Source organism: Dermacentor albipictus, chromosome 2 (assembly GCF_038994185.2).
Source record: "Dermacentor albipictus isolate Rhodes 1998 colony chromosome 2, USDA_Dalb.pri_finalv2, whole genome shotgun sequence".
In the NCBI taxonomy this organism is placed as follows: domain Eukaryota; kingdom Metazoa; phylum Arthropoda; class Arachnida; order Ixodida; family Ixodidae; genus Dermacentor; species Dermacentor albipictus.
The window spans coordinates 158465475-158490725 of record NC_091822.1 but is presented as its reverse complement, the minus strand read 5'-3'; the positions used below and the strand labels follow the sequence as shown (position 1 = coordinate 158490725).

Here is a 25251-nt window from a genome sequence, read left to right as displayed (position 1 = left end):
GAGCAGTGCAGGCAGCTATAGGCCGAACAGGGTCTCCATTCGCTGTACGTAAGGGCATCATCTCAAGAGGCGTGGTCACCTTCCGAAGCTTGCGGCAAAGTGTGGCGTCTATAACAGAAACGGCAGCACCGGTATCGACAAGAGCATATGCACGGATGCCTTCTACGAAAACTTCGACAATATTCGACGGCAAAGTTCGAGGACTTGAGCATTTCGACAGCGCAGTTCTTGCCTCACGAACTGCGGAGGCTAGTTTCCCTCATTTTCAGGGGCTGGTCGACGACGCATGGGCGACAAGGAGCGGCGACGGGGTGAAGGTGAGCGACGAGACGTGGGTTGCGGATAGTCACGTGAAGACGTGCTTGGTTGGGGACCCGGATCTTCATAACGAGAGCGGGGACGATCTATGTAGTTCGGTGAACGGGCGTCTGAATATCCTGGCGCGCGACGGCGGCAGAATCGGGCGATATGACCAGGGCCACCGCACGCAAAACAGATCGGCCGGTTGTCGCGCGTTCGCCAGGGATTTGCAGGGATGGGAGCAGACCATGTCACGGACGGCTGAATCGGGGCTGCAGCATACGACACACCATGGGGTGGTGAGGGCTGTTGAAGCTGCTGCCGCTTTACTACCTCAGCGTAACTAAGAGGCGCGGCGACAGGTTGCTGCTGAATGGGCACCGGCATGGCCTCGGAAATCTGCTCTTGAATGACGTGTCGAAGCACGGGAGCCAACGGGATTGGTCGCTGCAGTTCCTGCTGTTGTGGGAGCTCCTGACGCTGAGCAAACGGCAGGAGAGACAACTGACGGGCCACCTCCTCACGCACAAATTCTTTCATTTGTGCGATAAGGTATGGCTGGGCAGGCATGATGTCCAGTGCAGCGAGCGGTTGATTGTACGTCTGAGATGAACGTCGGGTGAGAGCCCGCTGCCTTCTCAACTCGTCGTAGCTGTGGCACAGAGTTACCACTTCAGACACTGTGCCAGGAGACTTCGCAAGAAGCATCTGAAAGACATCGTCGTCGACGCCCTTCATGATGTGCTGTATTTTGGCACTTTCGCTCATTGAGGCATCGGCGCGCCTGCAGAGATCGAGTACGTCCTCAATATAGGCGGTAAATGTTTCATTCGGTTCCTGTGCCCGTGTGCGCAGCCGTTGCTCGGCGCGTAACTTCCGCACGGCAGGGCGACCGAAAACGGCAGATATTGCCTCCTTGAAAGCAGACCAGTTTTCAAATTCCGATTCGTGGTTCGTATACCACAGCTTCGCCACGCCAGCCAAGTAAAAGTTCGCGGTACTCAACTTAGTAGCGTCATCCCACTTGTTGGGTCCACTAACTTTTTCGTAGGACGACAGCCAGTCCTCGACGTCCTGGTCTTCCGTACCCGAAAATACCGGGGGGTCTCGCTGGCGAACGGGGCCGGGACAAACGGCGGCCGGGAGAGGTGGCGGCTGTTGGGCTGCGTCAGCTTGCATGGTCGAGTGCAACGTGCGGGATCGGAGTTCCAGGGTGCCGACGATGTGCGTACCCAGCACGATCCACCAAATGTAAGGATGTTTATTGAGCGAGTCCAACAAACGGGCGGTAGCTCGGAACAGTGAGCGCGGAGAGCAAGATGGTGGTCTTCGAACGCCGGTCTCGTGCCCTCTGTTCTTGATGATGATCGGTATGCCATTCTCCTCCTTTCTTCATTACAATTCTTCCTTCTTCCTTTTGTACGGTCGCCAGCCGACGCACACTATCGACACGTTGCTGCCATACGCACCAGATACCTCAGAGTGCACGCCCGTGTCAGCAGCGGCCCGTTACGCTGAAGATTGCCGACAACTAGCCAAGCGCTTTACTACAGCCGACCAACAACGCCAGAAAAACGCCCGCGATGATGATCACTCTCCGGCCGCAACATTCGCTCCTGGAGCACTTGTGTGGCTGCTTGTACCACCCTGCGCCCCTGGCTTGTCGTCCAAACTGCTCCCAAATTATCATGGTCCCTACCGCATCGTCGAGCGTACTTCCCCCGTAAACTATGTCATTGAGCCTCTTACGCTGCAAGGCGACCGTCGTCGACGTGGACGTGATGTTGTTCACGTAAACCGCCTCAAGCCGTACTTCGACCCTCTTCTACCCACCTGTTAGATCGCCAGGATGGCTCCACCTTTCTCGACGGGGGCAATTGTAATGAAGAAAGGAGGAGAATGGCATACCGATCATCATCAAGAACAGAGGGCACGAGACCGGCGTTCGAAGACCACCATCTTGCTCTCCGCGCTCACTGTTCCGAGCTACCGCCCGTTTGTTGGACTCGCTCAATAAACATCCTTACAATTGTATTATTGCGAAAGCAATTATATGGGCACTCCAGGCGCATTCCTGCCGTCGCCCTCATGTTTCGTATTAAGTTCAAGGGTGATAACATCGTGACCACGCGCTGCATGCTGTATGTGCGAGTGAAAGCGTAGTGGGGGAGGTGGAATGGGTGAGCCGACGATGGTGGCTCAGCAAAGGAGAAAAGCGGGGAGCAAGCGCGCCGCCTTTCATCGCGCGCAATACATCGGGGGGAGTGGATGGAATGGGGGCGGAATCTAGGATTCTGTGAAGTTATGATTGTGCAACATGTTTATTTGCCTTGTTTGACGCATTACATAAAGTTACTTTTTCTTACATACATAGACTCATTGGAGACTTATACGTATACTTAAATATCTTGTTGCGAGGTTTTGTGTATACATGCAGTGAACTATGTTTCCAGTGACACTTTTTTGTCCTTTATCAAGCCGTATTTTCACATTTGTATATCCCATTGTATCTTTGCATTTCTAATGTACGAGGGCGAGTCAAATGAAAGTGCACCTACCCTAACCGCGCAATAATGGCTCGGTTCATTATCTGCGAGGCATGCGCGTAGGAGAACGGCATGTCTCATTTACAAAAGTGACACGCAGGTGTGAAGATAAATGTTATTTAATGCTCTCATACACTGGGTTGAATATGGTTGCGTCACATAATGGACACTTCAAAAGTTGAACAGCTCGGTGTCGCGAAGTTTCTGAGAGCTAAAGGTGTTTCCGAAACAGAAATTAATCGCCGTATGGCTGCCGTTTACGTTGAACACGACATTTCATTGACCATTGTGAAGCGTTGGAGCAAACGGTTTAAAGGACGTTGTAAAGACATTCCAAGACCGGGCCAAAACCATCGTGCAATCACCCCCCACACAATTTCAAAGGTTCATGAGCTGATGAAACAAGAACGGAGGATAAGCATCGATGAACTGGCAGACCGTCTGAACATCAGTCACGGTTCGGTTCACGCCTTAATTCATGAGCTTCTCGGTTATCGGCTCTTTGGTGCGCAATGGATCCCCAAGATTTTGATCCATAGCGAGAAGACGGAGAAGTTTCGCGCTATCTTGACTCATCTGATCGGGTATCACAATGAGGATGACGACTTCATCTTTGCAATTGTGATCGGGGATGAACCTTGGTGCCACTACTACGAGCCTGAAACATGACGGCAAAGCTTACAGAGGAAACATTCGAATTTACCAGGCCCAAAGAACGCAAAGGCCATCATTTCCGCTGGAAAGGTGTTGTTGACTTTTCTTTCGGTCGTCAGGGTCCATTACTGATAGAATTTGCTAAATCTTGAGAGGCTATCAATTGTTTCCGATATTGTGAAACGCCAGAACGGCAGTGTGTCGCAATCAAGAACGAACAACGTGTAAAATTGACGAATGGGGTCATCTTGTTCCACGACAATGCCTGTCCCCACGTCGCTTATGTGGTTAATACAAAACTGGCAAAGTTCAAGTGGGAAACGCTGCAGCATCCGCCATACAGCTCAGACCTGTCACCTTGCGACTTCTACATTTTGGGGCAACCGAAAAAAACTGCTCAAGGGAACCAGATACAGACTTTTTGAAGCAGCAACCCAAGGAGTTTTATAAGACGGGAATCACGCGACTCGTTAGTCAATGGGACAAATGTCTAAATTCTCATGAAGACTACTTTTAAAAGAAGTACCCCGTTGTTGGCTCACATTCATTTGACTTGCCCTCGTATATCTTGCAGAATTCCTGCTGGTTATACGTGCCCTCTGTTGCGACTGATTTCGGTGCAATTACTCACGATAGACGACCGGTGACAGCTGCTTCTGCGTAATACATTAAAACAAATTACAGCGTCATTGACATTTTTCGTTGGCCATTGCATATATACAAGAATGTAGGCACGGTTCTTGAATGACAAAGTTTCATTAACATATTTGTCCTCGACTTGTTCAGTTCATTGCCTTTTAATTTTTCATATCAGTGGCATGCACTGCTTTCCTGGTTTCGAACTGATATAGTTCTAAAGTTCGTGTGATACTTTCTTTAATTAAATGGACAAAAATATGGAAGCATTGATATCAGTTATTTTGGGCAATATTTTTGGCACATACGAGTATATTATTTTATGAAAAAATACATATTTTATTGTTTTGACTGTGCGTAGCGTTCAAGAATTCGTTTGCAGCATCTTTGGCAATGACAATGCAGTTATTATTCATGGATTTGATCCCTTGAAAAATTGTTCAAGAGGAAGCTTTAGCTCGGGCCCAATCCGACGTGGCCTATTCAAATACTTGTAAAACGCAGAAACCCTTTTCTTAGATAATCCTGCTAATCGCTTTTATTGAAATTCTTTGCACTTGAGAGAGAAAGTTAAATCCTAGTTCTGTTGGAAACACAACTTCGATTTAGGGCCTGAATGTCGTTTAAAATATTTTGAAAAATTCGAAAGTTCGAAAATATAGAAGCACGACGTTTACAAACTAATAGCTATGTATGAATAACAGACATTGTGGTTCTGTAAACGGCATCTATTATAACAGTCAAAGCGGACAAGTTTGCTATGTCAATTTGTATCTTACGTGAATTGGTTACGTTGTGTACAAGGGTTCTGTACAAGCCGTAGTTCCACAATACTAAATTTTTTTGAGATTCATGTGTAACATATCCATTTTGTCCGCTGTAGATGTACTATTAGATGCAATTCACAGAATTGTGATATCATTTTTCATTGTTAAGTCACGGAGTTTTAAACCTGATAGTTTCGTTTTCTGAAAATTTTCGATTTGGCCAATTTTTAATAAATAATTGACCACCTAAATAAAAAATTTGAAACCCGTAGTCACTAGAATTAAAGTTTTTTCTTTTAAAGGCAACAACAATATTTCTGGCTACGCCACTGGCCCCATGTGTATATATATATATATATATATATATATATATATATATATATATATATATATATATATATATATATATATATATATACATATATATATATATAAATATATATATATATATATATACATATATATATATATAAATATATATATATATATATATATATATATATATATACATACACACATGGGGCCAGTGGCGTAGCCCCCCCCGAACAAAATTTCTGGCTACGCCACTGGTGAGTATATTCAGGTGGCGTTTATTGTCTCATTGCGTGATTCCATGGACAACACCAGCTGTTAAACAGTGCATTTGTAGCAATAGTATAGTGGCTAATGGTGGCTAATAGTGGTGGCTAATGGTGGCTAATGTGGCTAATGGTGGCTAATGGTGGCTAATAGTGGCTAATAGTGGCTAATGATATAAGCTGAATGGTAATATGTCTGTTGCCTCCAGTGGCTCGAGCGTCGGCTACTGCCGTCCTCCTCTCACGCCAACTAACGCTCTCCCACAGCAAACACGAGGGGAGAGGGCGGCGGTAGAAGAGGAGGGCTGTTCTTCCCGGGCGCTCCAAAGCTCCCGCGGAACGGGCTTTCCAAAGAACTAGTTGGAGGAGGAAGAGGTAAAGAGAGAAGGCAGGGATGTTAACCAGAAATGCGTCTGGTTGGCTACCCTACACGGGAAGAACAGGAAAGAGGGAATGGAAAGAGGAGGTAGAGAGAGGCAGGGGAGGGCGAGGAAAGCCGCGGTGTGCTCGGGCACGCAGGCGGAGCAGCTAGTAACTCTTAAACCAAGGAGGGGGCCGGCAGATGGAGCTGCGCACTGACAACATAAACGTTAAAAACAGGGATAAGGTGCCTCAGAAAAGGTGGCCTATACGTTTCGAGCTGGCCAATTCTTTTTTTGTAAAAACTATCGCTCAGTGGAATCGACTGTCATGTGGACAGGTGTGCAGTGTGAATCAAGATCTATTCTTTTCATGCTTGTAACCCCCCTGCTGTAACGCTTTCGGGCTAAGCGGGGATATGTCTGAATAAAGAATAAATAATAAAAAAAAAGTGGATGTATCGTAGACGAAGCTAGGTTCATCTATGCCGAAGCGTATACGCCAGCCTTTCTGAGGCACCATATCCCTGTGTGGGACTTTTTATACCGCAGTCAACGTATCTAGTAGGCGTTCGGAGAGGAACGTGCCCCTAAAGTCGGTTGTGCGATACCACTCGCGCTCTTTCAAACGGTGCATTTTAGTGCGAAACATTCTTCTCTGAGGGCGGCTGCTTTGTTCGCGACCGGGGCATCTCGCCGTTTTCGTTGGTCGATCCCGTGATGGGGCAGTTTATAAAAAAAAATTGTGCTACAGGTGCGACACAGCATTTGACCATTGGGAATGTGCCACTCGGCATATGCATTGGGTTTGATTTTGCTTTCAGTCTTATACATTTCACATTAGGGCCATTACGACTTACTTATTATAAATCTAAACACCTACAGCACATAATATCTACATGACCATTCGCTATACGACCGTTACATTATTCGTACGACCGTTCTCTACAAATCGTGAATGCTTCGCATCACGTCGACGTCAACTACACTTGCGTATGCGAAATTTTATGCGCAAGCGCATAAAATGTCAAATCGGCGAGATTGTGTTTGTTTTTTGGGCGGTGAAAGGCCAACCACACCGAGCACCGCGAAAAAGAACCAAAGAGCCGAAGAAATCTATTCGCTTTATAACAAGACGCAACCAGTCGAAGCGAAGCCTTAAGTGCTGCTCAAAACAACCGTGTCGGTAAAAGCGAAGTCCTAAGTGCCTCTCAGAACAACCGTGTTTTCTGGTCCCCCAGTCGACGCCGGCATCGCACGCTTTCGGGCCGGCTACCGATGTTTTCGACGACGCTTGAAGCTTTCCTCAAATCGGCGCAATGCATGTTCTTCTTTCTGTTTTCTTTTATTCTTTTAGGAGATTTGTCGTTTCGAACGCAGCGATTTCGGGCCCACCTTTTCGGGTCCCTTCTGCTTCGCCTTTGCACATCGCAAAAGTGCCAGCGTGTGTTATTTTTTTTTTTCGCTTGCCGCCTGCAGAATCGTACACTTCAGAGAACTGTGCAGTGCTGCGCAGAAGCCTTAATAAAAACGCCAGACAAAGTGATGCGCTTCAAAAACCACGTCAATGCAGCAGCAAGATGTAACAAACTAGGCCACTCGGTTGAAATTCATGGCGGATGTAGCGCAAAAGAGTAGCAGACGAACGAAACGATCCAGACGAACAAAATTAGAGAACTTTTTTTTTTCAGTTTGATTTGCTATCGCTTTCTGCCACGCCCGTCAGAACACTGAACACAAAGCCTCTTATTTCGACTGAACGCATCTTTTATAAAACTGATACGAAAGAGCAACTGTATATCCGATTAGGTTGTGAAGTATTCGTTACCTGCTATACTTTAATTTATGTTTGGCAGAAATAACTAGGTTGGTTACCAGCAAGGCAAATGGATAGCAAAGTATATCGTTCTGGATTTAGCGTCCGAACCGCAACACTGGTATGCAAGTGTTATGTCGCAAGCTCAAAAGTATTTTTGTGTGTTTGGACAAGCTTTGTAAAGCAAAGGTTCCCAGACCACGCTTGGCCATGACTTAGCTGTCTAAGAATGTAATGGGATTTTGTTTATCGATATCGAATAATTTTTGACATTATGAATTTAAAGGACGTATTCGGCGCAGCTTCCCGTGCAAGCGTTGCGCGGGAATTAGTGCGGGAACTAGTGTTGCGTTGCCACCAGTACTTCGTTTTGCATCTTTCCTGGCTTAACAAGTTTTTGTGAATTGCTAGACTTGCGCTCTTTCGCTGTAAGTGCAATGACCTAACCCAGATTAACTTGCAATTTTTTTTTTGGGTGTCAACTTGACAAATCTCCGTTTTACCCGTCTTGTAACCTGCAATGAATGAATGAATGAATGAAAGAAAGAATGAATGAATGAATGAATGAATGAATGAATGAATGAATGAATGAATGAATGAATGAATGAATGAATGAATGAATGAATGAATGAATGACGTATGTCTCCAGTCACAAAAATACCAGTTCAGACTATATGTAATGTCGAATAAAAAAGGCACTTCTTTAATATAACAAAGGCACTTTGCTAGTAACCTGCATTTCGGAATGCTGAATGAATCAATGAATGAATGAATGATGTCGAATAAGAAAAGGCACTTTTTAAAATAACAAAGGCACTTTACTAGTAACCTGCATTTCGGAACTATGAATGAATGAATGAATGAATGAATGAATGAATGAATGAATGAATGAATGAATGAATGAATGAATGAAAACACTGTTCACTTAAGTACTGAACAGAACCTCCTGACATGCAAGACTTGCGAACGAAACAAAAATCGAGATAGGCGGGATAGCACATTAGACGAAAATGCATTGCGCGGTATCGTATAGGCTCGTCGGCTCCCTGGTGCTCACAAGTTCGCCATCGAAGTCAAGAGGGAGCGCCATGGACATCGGGTGAAGTGACTCACCTGCAGAACACGAAGCAAGCCTTCAGGCGATGCATCTGCTGCCGCTCTGGAACGGAACGAAGGGTCATTACTTTCCTTTATTTCTTTCTTTTTCACTTCTCCTCACAATGTCGCGAAGAACAAAGATAAAAAAACATAAAGGAAACATAGAAACTGCGACGTTCGAGTCTGGCGCCTGTCAGTTCCCATTTGCTTCCTGTCGCGTTGACGGTTCCGTTCGCAAGAGCCCGAATGACGAATAACAACGAAAAAAAAGTTTGAAAAGTAGGTCTGAGGTGCTTGTCGACAGAACCGTATCACGCAAGAGATGGCGACAGACGGCCAGAAAGCCTGAAGTGCAGACGATAAATAAAAAAAGCAAGAAAGTACTGCAAGACGTAAGAACAAGCAGACGACTAAAAAGGGGGTGGGAGCGGGGCTGTCACGAAATATTTCTGCTGCTCACTTTGCGCCGTCTGCTCAGCTCGTGCATGACGCTCTTCCACAGTGTCGCTTCCTCTGGATTCTTCTTCGTAGCTTCTCTAAAGTTTTCTTAGAATGTAGGCCTCGAAACTCTCTCGTGCGGGCGCTGCAGGAATGGGAGTCGTGTGTCAACGCGAACTGCGGGACTGGAACAAGATTGCGCTGCTTATTTTTCCGGGGACACAAAGGAAAGTGGCCGTTGCTCGCGTCGCGCTGAAAGTGAGGACACCCGATACAACACGCTCAGTTTTCGTTACTAATCTTTCGCTCGAAAAGAAGTAGGAGAAAGAAAACAGGGCATGCGTGGATCGTGTTCCCTGTCGACGATGCGTGCACACAATAACGCAAACGAGGAGGTTCTTGAGATTCCATGTCCCCGCAGCGTCGTCTGGTACCGTGCACGTCTGCTATGCGCACATGAACAACGAAGGTATATGCACGCGCGCTAATGTTTTTGCAGCGTCGTCTGCTTCAGGCATTTTTCAGACGAAAGAAAAGAAACAACGACGGAGCTATAAGTGTGAAGACACTTTAAGCGATTAGCTCTTGGCTGTGTTATAACGCACTTTTCTCCGCCTTCCGAAAACAACGTCTGACAGTGCCTGTCCTGTGTACAGTGAAGACTTGTGCTTTATAAAAGAGGTTTATGTTGGAGGAACTTGAGTTGGGTGGCACTCTCGTCGCGTTCCTCGTACAAGACGCGCACTTTGTACGAGCCGTCGGCTCCCGAAAGGATTGTGTACCAAACGTTATAAGCGAACAAAACCCACAGGGAAAAGAGCATGACAGAATGGCATCTCCCTGTGTGGGCGCTTGTGTTACTGTGGTTCATGCCTTTCAAGATGCGGCAACTACAGGTCATTCTTTCGCCCTCCCATTCCTTTGCTGAGCGACAGTGTTTTCTTTCCATAGGTTCTTTGAATGCTACACGTGATCTCACGTCAAAGTTGTTCAGAGCAAAGGACTTGGAGAAGTACTTCCTCTGAGATAACGCGTTTACAAGGTGCAACTCCGACAGGTGTTGAAAGCTTGCGAAAGGCACATTGCCTGGTGATTCGCATGCGCATGCCCGCGAAATATTGCGCGTTGCGAAAACTTGGATAATGACCGAATACTTCGCGGCTTTAGCACGCAGCCTCGAATGAAGAGGTGCCCCGCGCGTCCTACATTCAGACGCAGAATTCACTGCTGATATCGTGGCCAGTAAGTCTTCGTGGTCAGAGTTACACGAATTCGGTCATAGTGAATGTTTTCGCTTAATATAACCCCGGGAAGAGTGTGATCTCAGACATCGGGGTTTTCTGGAGAAACGCTGCGCAGCCACCTACCTCGGCTATACCGAATCCAGACAATTGTCCTCTGCCGACTGCGGCGTGGAGTATGTTTTACAAATGCATTTGCTTGCCTCATCGAAATGGCTGACAGTGCTGCCTGTGATAGTTGCAATGGGGTAGCCAGGAAACAATCGAGCATATCCACTGTCATTGTCCCCGCTTACAGCTTCTAGAGACAGTCGCTCGTGACGGTGTTGGCACGCCTCAACAGTCGGCCTCTTTCTGAGCAGACGATCTTGGAGTGCCGACTGATGCAGTCTTCACACCATAAGGCGAAGAAGGCGCTACTAAAGTTCCTCAGGTCAAGCGACCTGTTTGAACGACTGTGACACTACGGCGTTCCGTTGTGTGTGTGTGTGTGTGCGTGTGCGTGCGTGTGTGTGTGCGTGTACGTGCGTGTGTGTGTGCGTGTGCGTGCGTGCGTGTGTGTGTGTGTGTGTGTGTGTGTGTGTGTGTGTGTGTGTGTGTGTGTGTGTGTGTGTGTGTGTGTGTGTGTGTGTGTGTGTGTTTTGCATCTCCCTCTCTATGTGCGTGAATTTTTCTTTATCTTTCTGTCGCCCCTTACTCGTTCCTCAGCGCAGGGTAGCGCAGGGTATGTGTAGCGCAGGGCAGCGCAGGGTGTGTGTGTGTGTGTTTTGCATCTCCCACTCTATGTGCGAGAATTTTTCTTTATCTTTCTGTCGCCCCTTAGTCGTTCCTCAGCGCAGGGTAGCGAATTGGATATCTATGAAATGACAAGTTTGAAGAAATATCGTCTGGTCGAAAAGTAAAGGCACAATAATAATAAAAAAACGCCGACCAAAATAGGCTTGTCGACATTTTTTTAAACGTTTCGGTTAAATAAGGCGAACAAGAGTGAACAGGGCTTCCGTGTGGAAGGCGAAACGCTGAAAAAATTTTTGACAAACCCATTTCGGATATCTATCTTCCGGTTGACCTCCCTGCCTTTCGCATCTCATTTATTTCTCTCTATGTCTCTATTGCCGATATGCATTAGGCGACTTGGAGTTTCTTGGCGTTGGCGGCGTACGTGCCATCGATAGTGAAAGCGACCTGAAGATAGCGGTGGCCAGTACCACTTCACACAGAAAATAATTTACACATATTCTTGCGATAAAGCGAAATTATAGGTGATCGTCATCTTCATCGGCCTATAACGATGGCTCTCATCAGCCAGCTTCGCACACCCTTAAAAATTTATGTTGCAGTCTCATCAGTCTATTGAATACAATTAATTGAGGCCAACTCCGACTTTTCTTTTTGTCTTGGTGTAAATCGCGTTTATCTAAAAAGGGCCAGCGGTTTAACTGTTACAAGTATCACTTGGCCTAACAAAAACTGCTTTTTTCCTTTTGCTGATTTATAATTATTGTTTTCCGAGCTAAAACAGAGACAACTACAGGGCCCGTATTCCGCCCCCCCCCTACCCTCCCCGAGAAAAATATGCGTTCTGCTACAACTGTTTATAGCAGCATGCATATGTCAGCCAGTCGAGATGTAGGCCATATTCGTCATGAAGGCGGCCAGCCAATCGCAATCGGTGCTTTCGAACAAAAAAGCTTTGTGAATACAGCTTCAAGGGACGCATTTAAAATCTATAATTGTTAAGGAACAGATATTGGCCAATGGCGACATGGGACATGTCATTAGCGAAGGCGACCGACGAAGAGGAAACACGTCTTACGAACGTAAAAAAAAAAAAATTGTGAGTTCAGGGGCCCTATAACGTAAAACTATTCCAATATGTTTCTATTCCAATTTCCTGACGTCAAATTTGCGTAACCACTGACGCAAGCACCGGGCGGTCACCCATAGGCTTGTCTGAACAGACCAATCAAACGCTCTCCTCGTTCATAGGAGGTCCCTTTTGTTTGCTTGAAAAACGAATAACATTGCCTACACTGAGCGGCTTGTTGTATCTAATTGGCTGACAAGAGGCGAGGAGAACGCTCAAGTGGCGAGGGATTCACTAGGGCAGAGCTAGTGCACTGAAAACCGATAACCGGATGAAGGGGGTGGTGCCGGCGTCTGCGATTGGTCGGCTTTCCCTTACTTAGCTTGTGGTGGCTGGTGGAAAATCGCGGCGGCATGCAACGGAAGCTTAAGAATGACGCTAAAATTGACCCTCAGCAAAGAAGAGTTGGCAGAATGAGGTAGTAAACGTGTCGAAAGTGCTTAAAAACGTTACACGGTCACGCAAGAAGCTTTATTATACGCAAATACACCCATGCTCTCCAGCAGGTGCGAGTAGCCAGCGTCTCAGCGATCGGCGGCAGCTATCTTTTATTCCTTTCGGAACGGGGCAGCCTGCGGCTATTCCGAAAAAAATTCAGTTTTGTTCGGCATATTAATGCATCTTTATCGCGTACACGTCACTTTGACGCGGTGAGTTCGTGCGGTTTTGTGACGTCGCGTGACAGGCAGGTGAAGTGGGTGCAGCCCGAAAACATTTTACCAATAGCCGAGGGCTAATGGCGAAAAGGGGTCGAATCAGAAATAACTGTTTTTCTTTTTTCTGTCAAATCATGCATAATCAGTGTGCACGCATCATATCAGATGGGGAGGTATTGCGGTTTTTGTAACGTCGCGTGACAGACAGGTGAAATGGGGGGTGGTCGAAAAAAGTTTTTGACCAATTGCGGAGGGTTGATTGCAGAATTGGAATAGAAAAGTTTGGAATAGTTTTACGTTATAGCGCCCCAGCTTTACGTTGCCGGACAACAAACTATTCAAGGGGGTTCTGGCTTCGACAAGTTAGCGCCGTCACCACAACATTCGGTTATAAGAGGCGAACGAAAAATCGACGCATGCACGGTGATTTTCCTAGAGTGACGAGAGAGGTACAAAAGAATCCGAAGATTCACGGAACGTATTGAAGGCCTAGCCGATTGCGGTGGAATAAAAAAAAAATTATGTGCGTTACCCCTGTTCGCACCGATAGAAACAAGCAAAGGGTGAAAATTCGGCTCTGTCAGGACTCTGCGCTATTTTTTCGCTGTTGTTGTTGCAAGGGCGCGCTTCGTTTTGCAAGATTTAAAGCATGCGCAGCTACTGCGTCAAGAGGGGCGCATTCTCCCACAAAAAAGTGTAGATTCACCGAATAGCCGCGTTTGTAATGTATACAGCTTCGCTTACAGAACTGTGCAAGTGTGCATTCGATGAATGCAGACGAGCCGTATAAGTCGATGCGCAGTCGCATTGTTTATGTAGACAGTCGCGCGAGAGGCTTATGCGTCGCGGTCAGACTGTTTCAAAGTGCAGAGGGCTGTCTGGCGCATAGTTCGAGGAAACGGGCAATATTTACCCCGCCTGTTGTCGACAGCGTCGGCGAATGCCGTCTGTGAATTATGCATGGAGGTGGCAACAATGAGAATTTCACCCTTTTGTCCATTCCAATAAAACCATTCTTCTTTTTTTTTTGCCAACATAGGTGAAACACGTGGAATCATCGTAACTTCACTTCATTATTCGGCGTATACAGGCAGAAGCCTCGTGTTTTTTTTTTTTTTACATTAGCCCCACAAGTGTGTTTTGCCTTCGAGGCATTGTAAAACGAGCGCTAAAGTCGTCACATAAACCGTACGAAGCTCCTTTTGAAAAACGCCGAACGCGAGACTAACATTTGAAGAGTGCCATACTGCGTTTAAACCGTGGCGAAATAGTGAAATTGCAGTGAGAGCAAACTTGTTTTTGTTATACTCGATGTTCGTTGCAACAGTAATACAGATGTCACCACTGGCGATCGTCTCGATACTCTGGCAGCATACGGCTGCATCCGTTCTGTCCAGACTTTCTTTTGTATCGTAAGTGACCAAGCCTCTACCTTAAAGCAGCCGTTGCTTACGGTTCATATCCGCACAAGCAAACAAAAGCTTTAAAAATACCAGTTTTATTGTGAATCAACTAACACAAATGCACGCAAGAGTGAATTTGTGAGTTGCTTTTACAAATATTGTCGTTTTTCTTCTTTTTCCTAGCTAAAAAACATTGAGTTTTATGAAAGTAAAGCTATCGCTTCGCTGTAAATGTTACAGGTTCGAGTCCTGATCTTCCGCTTCGTTAAAGAGGCATATCAGTCACTGAAATTACCAATGGCCAACCGCGAACTTTGCATTTACTTCGTTGTATTGGACAATATGTTACGTCAGGGTCCTCAATATGAAGGTTTCACTGTGATTCAAAACTTCATTGTCCATTCGCTCCTCCACTGGTCACCTCGAACGCATACCACCACGCCTGTTCTTCCCACGTGTAACCAACCCACCCAACGGCTCTCAGCTTGACAGGCCTGTTCAGTGCTGCGTCTACGCCTTTCCGCTAGTAAACGGACTCTATATTTTCGCACCTCGAAGCAACCAACGACAGGCGCTTTCCTCGCCGATGCTTTTGCAAAGCAGCGCTTCACGTCATGCGCCAAAGCGGAAAGAACGATCGGAAACGTTTACTTCCGGGGAACTCAGGATGCACACCCTGTAGTTAGGAAAGCCAGAGCTCTGGGCAGGCGTGGTTTCACAGCTCTCGACAGGGAAAGTGTCTGGGCGCGTTACGGCACTTTTTTTTTCTAGTTGAACAAGGAACGCGGGTTTGGACGAAATGCGCGGGCGGTTTGCAAGCCATCCCCTTCCACGCCAGACGTCAACAGAGGTCTAGAGAAAAAATAAACGAAGATAAAGAAAGGGGCGCAGGGAACGACTGAGGTCGGTAAACCTGGGTCAAGTGGAAACTTTTCTCTCGCTTTTGTTGTCACTTCGTTTCGGGGCGCATAACACGGAAGAGGCTGCTGAGCGCAAGGTTGCCGACAAGACTTCCATCACCCTGTGCCCCTCGACCGGCGGACGTTACGGGCCAGCGAAACCGGCGCAAAAAAAAAAGAAACGAAGAGCCCCTTTCTGGAGGGAAGGTAGGACTGGAAAAACGCGAAGAAAGCAAAGGGCGTCTTTGGCAACAAGGTGTTTACAAAATTAGGATAACCGCAGAAGGCGCAGACGAAAACTGCAGAAGTAATTCCGCAGAAATCACGGAATAGAAAATGCAGCAGCTTGGGAGAAGCGGGCAGAAGGAAACGGCAGAAGGCACAGAAGAAACTGCAGAAGGCGCAGAGGAAAGTCTGCGGAATTCACCTTGAGAACTGCAGAAAGCCTAGACTAAAATCTGCACAAGTCGCGAGAGAAAAGCTGCGAAAAAGGCGGAGAAAAAAAAAAGCTCGATGCAAAACTGCAAAAGAAGGTCTGCAGAAAGCGCGCAAGTGTTAAAGAAAACAAAAACGAAGGGAAGCCTTCGACCTCGGTCTGCACACGAGCTTGCCTGTCTGCATCTCTCTCTTGGTCTCTCCGCCTCCACCTAACTTTTTTTCATATCTTTTTTTCTTCGGTTACCTTTCTATGTGCTTTTCTGTTTCGCTGCTGATCATTTACTTTCCATTTCCTTTCGGCTGCATTCCGCCTGTTTAGTCGACGCTTACTTCGTGTTGCCTTCCTCCCGGTTTCGCACGAGGCGAAGCAAACCCGGGGTCCTCCCTCCCCTCCTCCCGTCCGTCTTGAGAGATCCGAAACACTCGAGATAAATAACCTCCCGCTCCCTCCTCCTCCTTCTCCCTTTCTAGTTCTTTGCGCCGCCACCTTCCTCTTTTTTTTTACCTATATTATGATTATTATTATGTTCGTTCTTCCGTCCCAGCAGCGAGGGCAACGCGTATTCGTGAAGGGTTGGGTTGCTGGGCGGAGGAGGAGGTAGGCGACGCTCACTCAAAATAAACGCGTTTCGACTCGGCTTCCCGGGAGGTAATAGAAACAAACAAAACGGGCGAAAACTTCGAGCCTCGGCTCGGCAACGGAGCGAGGCGCGTGCCGCAGAGAGAGAGAGAGAGAGAGAGAGAGAGAGAGAGAGAGAGAGAGATCGGTTGCTCTCGAGCGCCGCTTCCAAAAGGCCAACGCCTGTACTCGCGCCTTGTGGGGCGTTTCTGCGTCCTCCTTTCGAACTCCCTTCATTTCTTTTTTTTTTCTGAATTTGTCGTTCGTTCTCACCTTCACGCTATTTCCAGAATCGCTAGACGGGCAGGCAGGCAGGCAGGCAGGCAGGCAGGCCCGAGAGCTCCATTATAACTCTCCATCTTCCACTCAATTTTCCTCCATTATCGCGAGAAGTCAAAGTCACGGCACCGTGCGCGAAGTATAAGGAGACCTCGAGAAGGTCAGCCCTCTGCGGAACTTCCTCACGCGTTAGAGAACGTCTTTCTAGGTTAATCGCAGGCGTCCTTGCTTTATTTATTGTTTCCTTTTCGCTGTCGAGGGCTTTGTAGTTTTTCGAGAACTTTGGCGGTGCGAAGTGAATGCTTATGCGCAGAATTAGCGCACTGCGTCCAGCGCACTACTGAGGGCGCACTTCGAAGCGACGCGTTAGAGCACGAAGTGAAACGGTTGCGCGCCCCCTGGCCTAACCTAATTTGATCTAGCCCCAGGCTAACCTAACCTAACACGAACTCGTGAAAATTACGAAAACGCGTTCCACTGGCAAGCTCTCTGTTTGACGCCATTGCTTGGCCCCCCTGCGCTGTCTCCAATCTAAAGCGATGTCTTGGGAAAATGTCCGAGTTCATTGATTTTGATGAGGAGAACAATCTTCTAAAGGGATGACAAAGGACTAGTTTAGGTGGAATGCCATCCCGAAAGTTGTTTCTCGGCCTTTTATAGAAAGTTTAGAGATCTTTTTTTTTCTTGCGAAATTTATAGGATGGCAAGGGGACTTCTATTTACCTAACACACCTGCACGTTTTGTCAACTGCACCCTACATACTTTCTGTCACGAACCCACTTGCGTTCATGCCTCCAAAAAGACCAAAAGATAAAGACTTATCAATTACTTATCTCCTCCTTAAAGACGAAAGAATAAGTTCCTTTACAAAGCAGATCAGTCGATGGAATTATTATAAGGGTATATACTGTGCAAACTCCTTTTTCTAAAAGTTTATGCATCTTGCGTAACATTGATTAAGTGCGCGATCTTCAATCGCATTTTTAGCGCGAGAATTACACCTTAGGCTGCTCATATTCCGCTGTGCTTTCATCATTATAGAGCGAGGCTGCTACGACAGGTGTTTCATTTCCGCAGCTTTTCCTTCTGAAGTGCGCTTTGCCTTTGGCTGGTCGCCTTCGCCAGTCATATGTCCAGCATCAGGATTGACTCAAAGCTTCTCTTACGAACAACGATACCGTAAGAACGTTTTATGTATACGCGCTCTATATTATATATATATATATATATATATATATATATATATATATATATATATATATATATATATATATATATATATATAAGTTCTCTTGCTTTATTCTTATTTTTCCATCAAGAACTTGCTTTGTTCATGAACAATCGCGCACTGCCCGCAGGACCTGTCAATGCAAGCCAGGCTTTCTTTCCATCGTTACTATAAGGAGTAGCTGGAACTGAACGCCAGTGTGATGGTTCGGTTTGTCCAAACGGCGCAATAGCAGTACGCACGTTAGACGATGGCATCTTCGGCGGTGTCAATGTGGGTACAACGCCACAAAACCTCGCGCTGCTCGGTATGCACATCCCACCTCCGACCTATGCAGAACTTCTTGCACAATCGCGCGATGCGACGCGCAGCGGTGATTGAAAGAAAGGAGGCGCTTTCGTTTTTTCCTTGCGCTTTCACGAGAAAGTAAAATCCAATAAAGAGCGGCTTTCTTGAGTATATACGGTAAGAAAACAACTTTGAAGAAGTGGAACGCTCTTCAGTGCCATTTCGTACTATTTAGTTCCAAGATGATTCAACCCCAGCTGCACCCACACATATATGTCGTTTTGGCCACTTCAGATATCAGAATCGATGAGGCTGCATTCAAAGTTTGAATAAAGGATAATGTTTGCAACCTAATGATGAGATTATACTTTACCTCTTTTGGGCGCTGCACTTTCAAGCACAGCACCGAGGTACGCGAACTGGACTTCAAAGAACATGCGCTGCCAACGCCAACGATTGGGTAAGACGCGTCGATTGAGCTTTCTCCTCAACGGGCGACGAGTCGTTCAAGGGTTTCAAGAGGGTTATGAAAGGAGCTACGTGGTGGCTGTTCATGTTTTTTTCTTCGTGCGCTATAAGAACAGAGACCGGGAACGCACGGAAGCAGGGCATATACGCGTGGACAGACGAATGGCGCTCAAACTTTGGTTGGCAAATGAAGTTCAGTGTGTAATCGAAAACGATGAGTACAAGAATGGGAGCGAATGGAACTTCTCGGGACAAGACTCCGACCCGAAGGTGTTACGGGGACAGCAGTGCTCGTGGTGGGCCGGTTCGACGTCGGCCCCACTCCTACAATAGTGACGACGCCAAAATGACGCCGCTCGGACCTGCGGTCGGTTTTCGGGCGCCTCACGCTCACCCTGGCCAAAGCCAGGGCTTAACTCGGTTACCGCGTGCCATTCCCTTCCATGGGAAGGCGGACGCGAGCTTTGTCGCCAGTGGGGTCTGCCGTCCGTCATCGGACCGACATGGGTCACGACCTCCGGTGACACCCAGGCTAGCTCCGTCCCCAGTATGTTGTCTGCGGAAGGTATTAAACCTCGGTTTCTATGCACGCGATACGAAGGTCCCGTCATAGAGAGCTCTAGGTGCTAGAAGTACGGTAGAAAAAGATGACGAGAAAGAGAGACCAGTGAGAAATGGACCCTCCCCCCCCTATCATCATCACCAACCCCGTCTGAAGGGTCCGGCATCCAACCCCGGCCAAAGAGACCGGACCAACACCACCCCTGCTGGCCGGAACTACGGTCTGATTTTTAAGCCAAAAGGCGGAGAATCGATGAAGCAAGAAAGCAAAACTATAGCAAGTAAACTTGTATGGCAAGTAGGGGAGAGAGGGGAAGTGCAAAAAGCAGGAGGGGGTCACGTGCCCACCGCTTACCGACCATAGATTACCTGTGAAAGACATCCCAAAGACTCGAAAGAAGGAAAGCTATCTCATCTGCCCCCTCTCCCTTCCCGTTTCCAGACATTACGATAACCGCAACAACCACGGCTGTCCTCACTACTGTCCGCACATAATGGCGATTTGAGAGAGGAACGCGGTGGGTGAGAGAGAGATAGAAAGAGAGAGAGAGAGAGATAAAAGACGAACCGTATTCCGCCACTCGAGCACAGTTCCGAGTGGTGTTCACCTACAATGTATGGTAAGCGTAGTCGCCGGCAAGATAAAAAATGAAGAAAGAAAAGGAAGTTGCCCCAACAGCGAAACGCCAGATAACTATAGCGTGCGAGATGTACGCGGTGCGTGTATAGCGTGGCCGACTACCGGCCGCAGTCTCGGTCCGCGTGAGGAATCACCTTCTTCCGCTGCCAACCTCTGGCGCCGACGCAGGGCGCTGATGGTCTCGTTAGCTATTCCGCGGCGCCCGCCATTAGCATATATCGACTAAGCCCCGCAACGACGCTCGGTCAGCGTTAGGCGGGCCGACTCGTGCAAGCGCCGTCATATGGAACAGCAGCCGCCACCCCCCCTCCCTCTACACGCCTTTCCCCCACGGTATATACGGCATTGACACACCCGAGCTGCTATATACGACATGGTTGCACGCTTTCCGCTAACTATACGCCTGCCCCCCCCCCCCCCCCCCCCGCTCCCGCAGCGAGGAGGGGCTACCCTCTCAACTGAACATACGGGGAATGCAGTCGAGAGATTGCCGAGTCGGTGGAAGCAAGAGGGGGGGGGGGAAGCGAGCCAGGGGTGTGATTCGCCAGAGAGTGGTTGGATGAAGGCCGGCATCGCGTCTTTGAGCTTGCCGCCTCCGCGTCGGCCTTGAATGGGGGAAGCGACCACTCGTGGCCCGTTAATATAGAACCAAAAATACTATTACATACGTTGGCAGGGCGCGGACGACTGGAAACCCCTCTTGCCTATACCACGCGGCTCCCAGCTCCCCTACCTCCCGTTTTATCTCTACGGCCAGACGAAAGCCCCGCCGCCGTAATCGCGTCTGCATAATTCAGGCGGAACGCAATATACTCTCGCTACGATAGGCAGATATTGCGCGGCTGCAGCTATTCGCGCGACGGAGTGCGCTGATGTTCGAGAGCAGTGCTTGCGCTCGCGAACATTCGTGTGCCGTTATTTAGGTGAACGTTAGAGAAGCCCCAGGTGGACAAAGCTGATCCGGAGCACTTCCTCACAGTTCGCTTCAGGACAAAGTTTTCCCGCGCGGGAACCGGTTGTGTAGGAAGGAGGTCTCTCGCCTTCTGTTAAATTACTTACAGGACACGGATTTTGGCTTCCACATGGTGAATTGAGGAGTGAACATTTGTAATTGGGAGGTCTGTGTCGGATTACGCGATTTAATTATTTTAAGTGTCGCTACGGTGGAGCAATTGCCGGCAGCAACTGCAAGGCTAATCCCACCAGTAGCCTACAACAACTCAACTCAACTCAACTCACCCCACTACTGCGTCCCTTACACACCCGCTGCGCTGTTTCGAAACGTTAAACCCCATAGCTTCAAATTTTATGTGAAAGCTTGCCACGCATGTTGATTACGTGTCTTATTGCTTCGCACGGTAAGGGCCGAGCTAGAAGCCGTCCCTGCTGTCCGAGAAGTGAAGTAACAAGTTTGTAGCAGTTGCTACTCAGCTGTCTATCGGCCAGAGCTGCAGCCCCCACTGATCCTAGGTCCACATAACTTGAGAAGTAAGCCCATTTCTCCATTTGCTACTCTTATGGCAGCTATAGTCGCGACGGTGGACATGTTATTAACAGTGACGATTGGCCAACGACAAATGGTTCCCACAACACACTTGCTGCAGTGTCAAGAGTGGTTACTAAAAAACTTTAACTAAACGGAGATTCCCAAGTCGACATGATAACCTCGGGGGTCCTTTTTCTTCTTATGTTTTTTTTTTGCAATTCGTCAGCGACTCCCCTTTACTTCGGCGCCTCATTCCCACCATCGCTTCTGGTTAAATCACTACTCGGAATTCCTTTCCAAAGGCTCCCAACGAAGTCAATTTACGTGTAAGCTTCTGGGATTGCCACTGGACCTGGACTCGTCACGGAAATCCGATTTTACTTCCAAGCGCTGCCCACAAGATATACGAAATAAGAGAGAGAGGAATCCAGGGAAACCACGGGGGATGGCGAGAGATGGAAATTCAAGACGATGAGCAAACCGAGCACAAGGTGTAAAAGACGGAGCCTAGAAAGAGAAAGGTGGTTTGAGTTGTGTGGCCAGGGGAAGGAAAGCGACTGCACAAGGATATCTAGAAACGAATACAAAACATCAGGCGTGAGAAGTCTCCGCTGTACAACGCCCACTCCTTCACTTTGTAGTGCGATGCGTCTCAAGATGTCGTTCACTTGATTTCGACTTCCCGACTTTCCGCGTATAAATCTCTTTCCTCCGAAATTAGGAAACTTTCCCCCACTAAATCGGAAGCTCGTTATACGCGCGGTTCTCGGAATCCTAACGTCATCTACATCACAATCACAGAGGGACATTGAATTCCTGCTCTCAAAAGAGAAAAAGAACAAATAAAAAGGAAATAACAGTAAACCATTCGACGTATTGAAAACTCACGTCGTCTCAATTGCACCGCATTAGAGCAAATTTCTTCCGCGTTTGCGTATTTTACCTACGCGAAATTCTCTGTAAGCCCTACCGGATCAGGCTTGGTCGCCTTCTGCACACGTTGCTGCTGATTAACAGCCAAGAAGAGAAATAGTACCATGCTTGAAAACAAAAAACAAAGATAGAAGTAGAACTCTGATAGTACTTCAAAATGAGACAAGCACTTCAGCTGAAAAAGAAACAGGACCGCAGGGAAAGAAAATAGAGGACAGTTATGTACAAAGATGGAAGTTTAGCGCTGAAGAGTACAAAATAACCAAAACGTAAATACACATTAAGACGAAGAAAGCGGACCAGCGTCCGCACTTATGCAAGACAGAAAAAAAAGGACGAAGAAAACGACGAAACCAGAGAAAGATAAAAACAAGAGGAAACGGAAACGTCCAGGGTTTCGATCACTGCCACGATAAAGTGATGAATTTCGCAAGACTCTTCTGATGAGGCCCGCTTCTCACTTTTCGTTTAAAAAAAAGAAACGAAAAGAAAAGATTAGGAGAAAGTTTCCTAGTAAGACCATAATTTCAACTTTATTTCTTGAGGGAGCTATGAGAGAGGCGACGGCGACTGCTTCGAGGATGCCCTCTGGCGGCTTCGTTCAATTCGCTCGCGGTTGGCTAACCCGGACAGCAGTGAGTTCCGGTAAAGTTATATATCTTACTGGATTAAGACATCTAAGACAGTAATCCCCAGGGGCCAACAAAGTTGGCCCAAGAATAAATCAGTGGACACGTCTACATTGTTTACCGCGCAGCCTAATGCAGAAATGCGAACCTTACTTTACGAGCAACCGGCGTGCATAAGTACAACTGTTACTATAGTGCCGTTTAATGTTGCTGTGTGCTTAAGAGGAAGCTTTAGGTCGGGCCCAACTCCGACGCGGCCTATTCAAATACATGTAAAAACGCAAAAACGTTTTTCTGAGATAACCCCTGGACCGATTTTAATGAAATTTGTTGCATTTGAGAGAAAAAGGTTAAATTCTAGTGACTGTTGGAAGTGGAATTTTGATTTAGGGCTTGAATTTTGTTAAAAGGATTTTCAAAAATTCAGACGTTTGAAAAAAAATAGAAGCACGAAGTTTACAAACAAATAGCTCTGCATCAAGAACAGATATCGCTATTCTGTAAACGGCATCCATTAGACCATTCAAAGCGGACAAATTTGTTATGTCAGTTTACATCTTGCGTGAATTTGTTGCGTCGGTAACAAGGGTTCTGCAAAAGTTGTAATTGCACATTTCCCCATTTTTTTGAGGTTCATGTGTAACATATCAATTTTGTCCAATTTAGATGTGCTATCAGGTACAATTCACAGAATTGCGATATCATTTTTTCTTGATGAGTTACGGAGTTGTAAACTTGATAGTTTCGTTTTCTGAAAATTTGCCATTTTTGCCAAATTTTTATAAAAAATTGACGACCTAAATCGAAAATTCGAAACCAACAGTCACTAGATTTTAAGTTTTTCTTTTAAATGCAGCAAACCCCGTCAAATTTGGTGCAGTGGTTGCCTAGAAAAACGAATTCTCCTTTTACATGTATTTAGATAGGAGCACCCGAGTTAAAGCTTCCTCTTAAATAAGAAAATGAATTATTTAATAATTAGCTAGTTATATACAGTAGCACATCCGTTGTAACAGTGTAGTACGCGCTATAATATTTGCCCATACGTATTAATTACGCGTGCAAGGTGTGTCCTACGCATATGCTTATGAGCAACCTTGTTAGTGCTCCCACCGGTTCAGTCGACCCCAATATTTTGTGGTACAAGGGGTTCCCCGACAAATGTGAACGTCTACTTCGATCACAATGCATGTAGGTCACGCAAACCACTACAGCTTCAAAGATTGAAGTTGAGGCTACCCGTTCCGCCATCGCGGGAATTATATATATATATATATATATATATATATATATATATATATATATATATATATATATATATATATATATATATATATATATATATATATATCTATATATATATATATATATTGAAATCCGGTGTACCGTAAACCCTTGTGGCCCACTAGACATTGACGCACAATATGTTGCCTGCGGTGCCAGGGGAAGGGAAGCGCAGTCGAAGACGGCAGAACATTATGCGAGATGACGTCATGAAATCAGAAAATTGCCACGCGCAAGTCGGGATTAATTAGCGGAAGACAGAATAATTGGAGATCGCTGGGAGAGGCCTTCGTACTGCAGTGGACATGAAAATAGGCTGATGATGATGATGAATGATGATTATAATGACGCACTCACTCGCTCACTCAAACGTCACTGCTTTCACTGCCTCGCTTAGCCGTTCAGATGCTTATCACGTGAACCCGTTTCGTAAGTCCCGAAGCACTATGAATGAATGAATGAATGAATAATCATTTACTTCAAGACAGGGGCTGGCTACGGGCTGCTGCTTGGGGTCTAGGCGGAAAAAAAGTCTGGGCTCGGGGATCGTTGGTTCAAGTGCATCTTAATGTCGCTCTTCGTTCTTCCGAGTTATGCGGACCCTTCTACTTTAATTCCAGGTGCACGTGAAGTGCGGTCGATCTCGCAATAAAAAATATTCCGACGCACTTCTGCTACGCGCACCAGACGACATCGGCAGGCATGGAAGCACGACGAGTTTCACTGACGCCTCCCTCTCAACCACAGAACGCCCTCCGCTTTGACGCATTTCGCGCGTGACGAAGTACAGCCGGATGCCGTCGTCGTAAATGTCGCAATTTCACGGTGCAACTTATGCGCAAATCTTGCTTCTCGCGTGACGGGGCGTCGCGTTATTACTGACGACGACGCAAAGACGCCGGCGCGGTGCCTGCGCAGGAAATGCGTCTAAAATATTTTCTTTTCAGTTCGGGCTTCAAGATATGAAGTTTATCGAGAAGCACAGTCGTTCAGGAAACGGGACGTAATAAAGGGGGGGGGGTGAGGGGGGCGTGCGACAGCGCTTAGGATGTTAGCGTATCCAATTTTACGCCGTTGACTTTACTTTTATTTTCCAGGTGACCACATGTGTATTACGGTACGAGGGACGCACGTTAGAG

General features: G+C 46.9%; 1 protein-coding gene and 1 long non-coding RNA gene across 2 annotated transcripts in view; one reads left to right on the top strand and one right to left on the bottom strand.

Moving 5' to 3' along the window:
- Positions 1-9693, bottom strand: part of LOC135897436 (uncharacterized) — a 39411-nt gene extending 29718 nt beyond the window's left edge. The window contains exons 1-2 of the long non-coding RNA XR_010563039.2: positions 9215-9693; positions 8770-8815 (exon numbers count right to left, since the gene is read on the bottom strand). This is a non-coding gene — a long non-coding RNA (uncharacterized lncRNA). The remainder of the gene's footprint in view (positions 1-8769; positions 8816-9214) is intronic.
- LOC135897458 (uncharacterized) overlaps positions 1-25251 on the top strand; it is a 269543-nt gene that overhangs the window by 111195 nt on the left and 133097 nt on the right. The gene's annotated exons all lie outside the window — the stretch shown is intronic.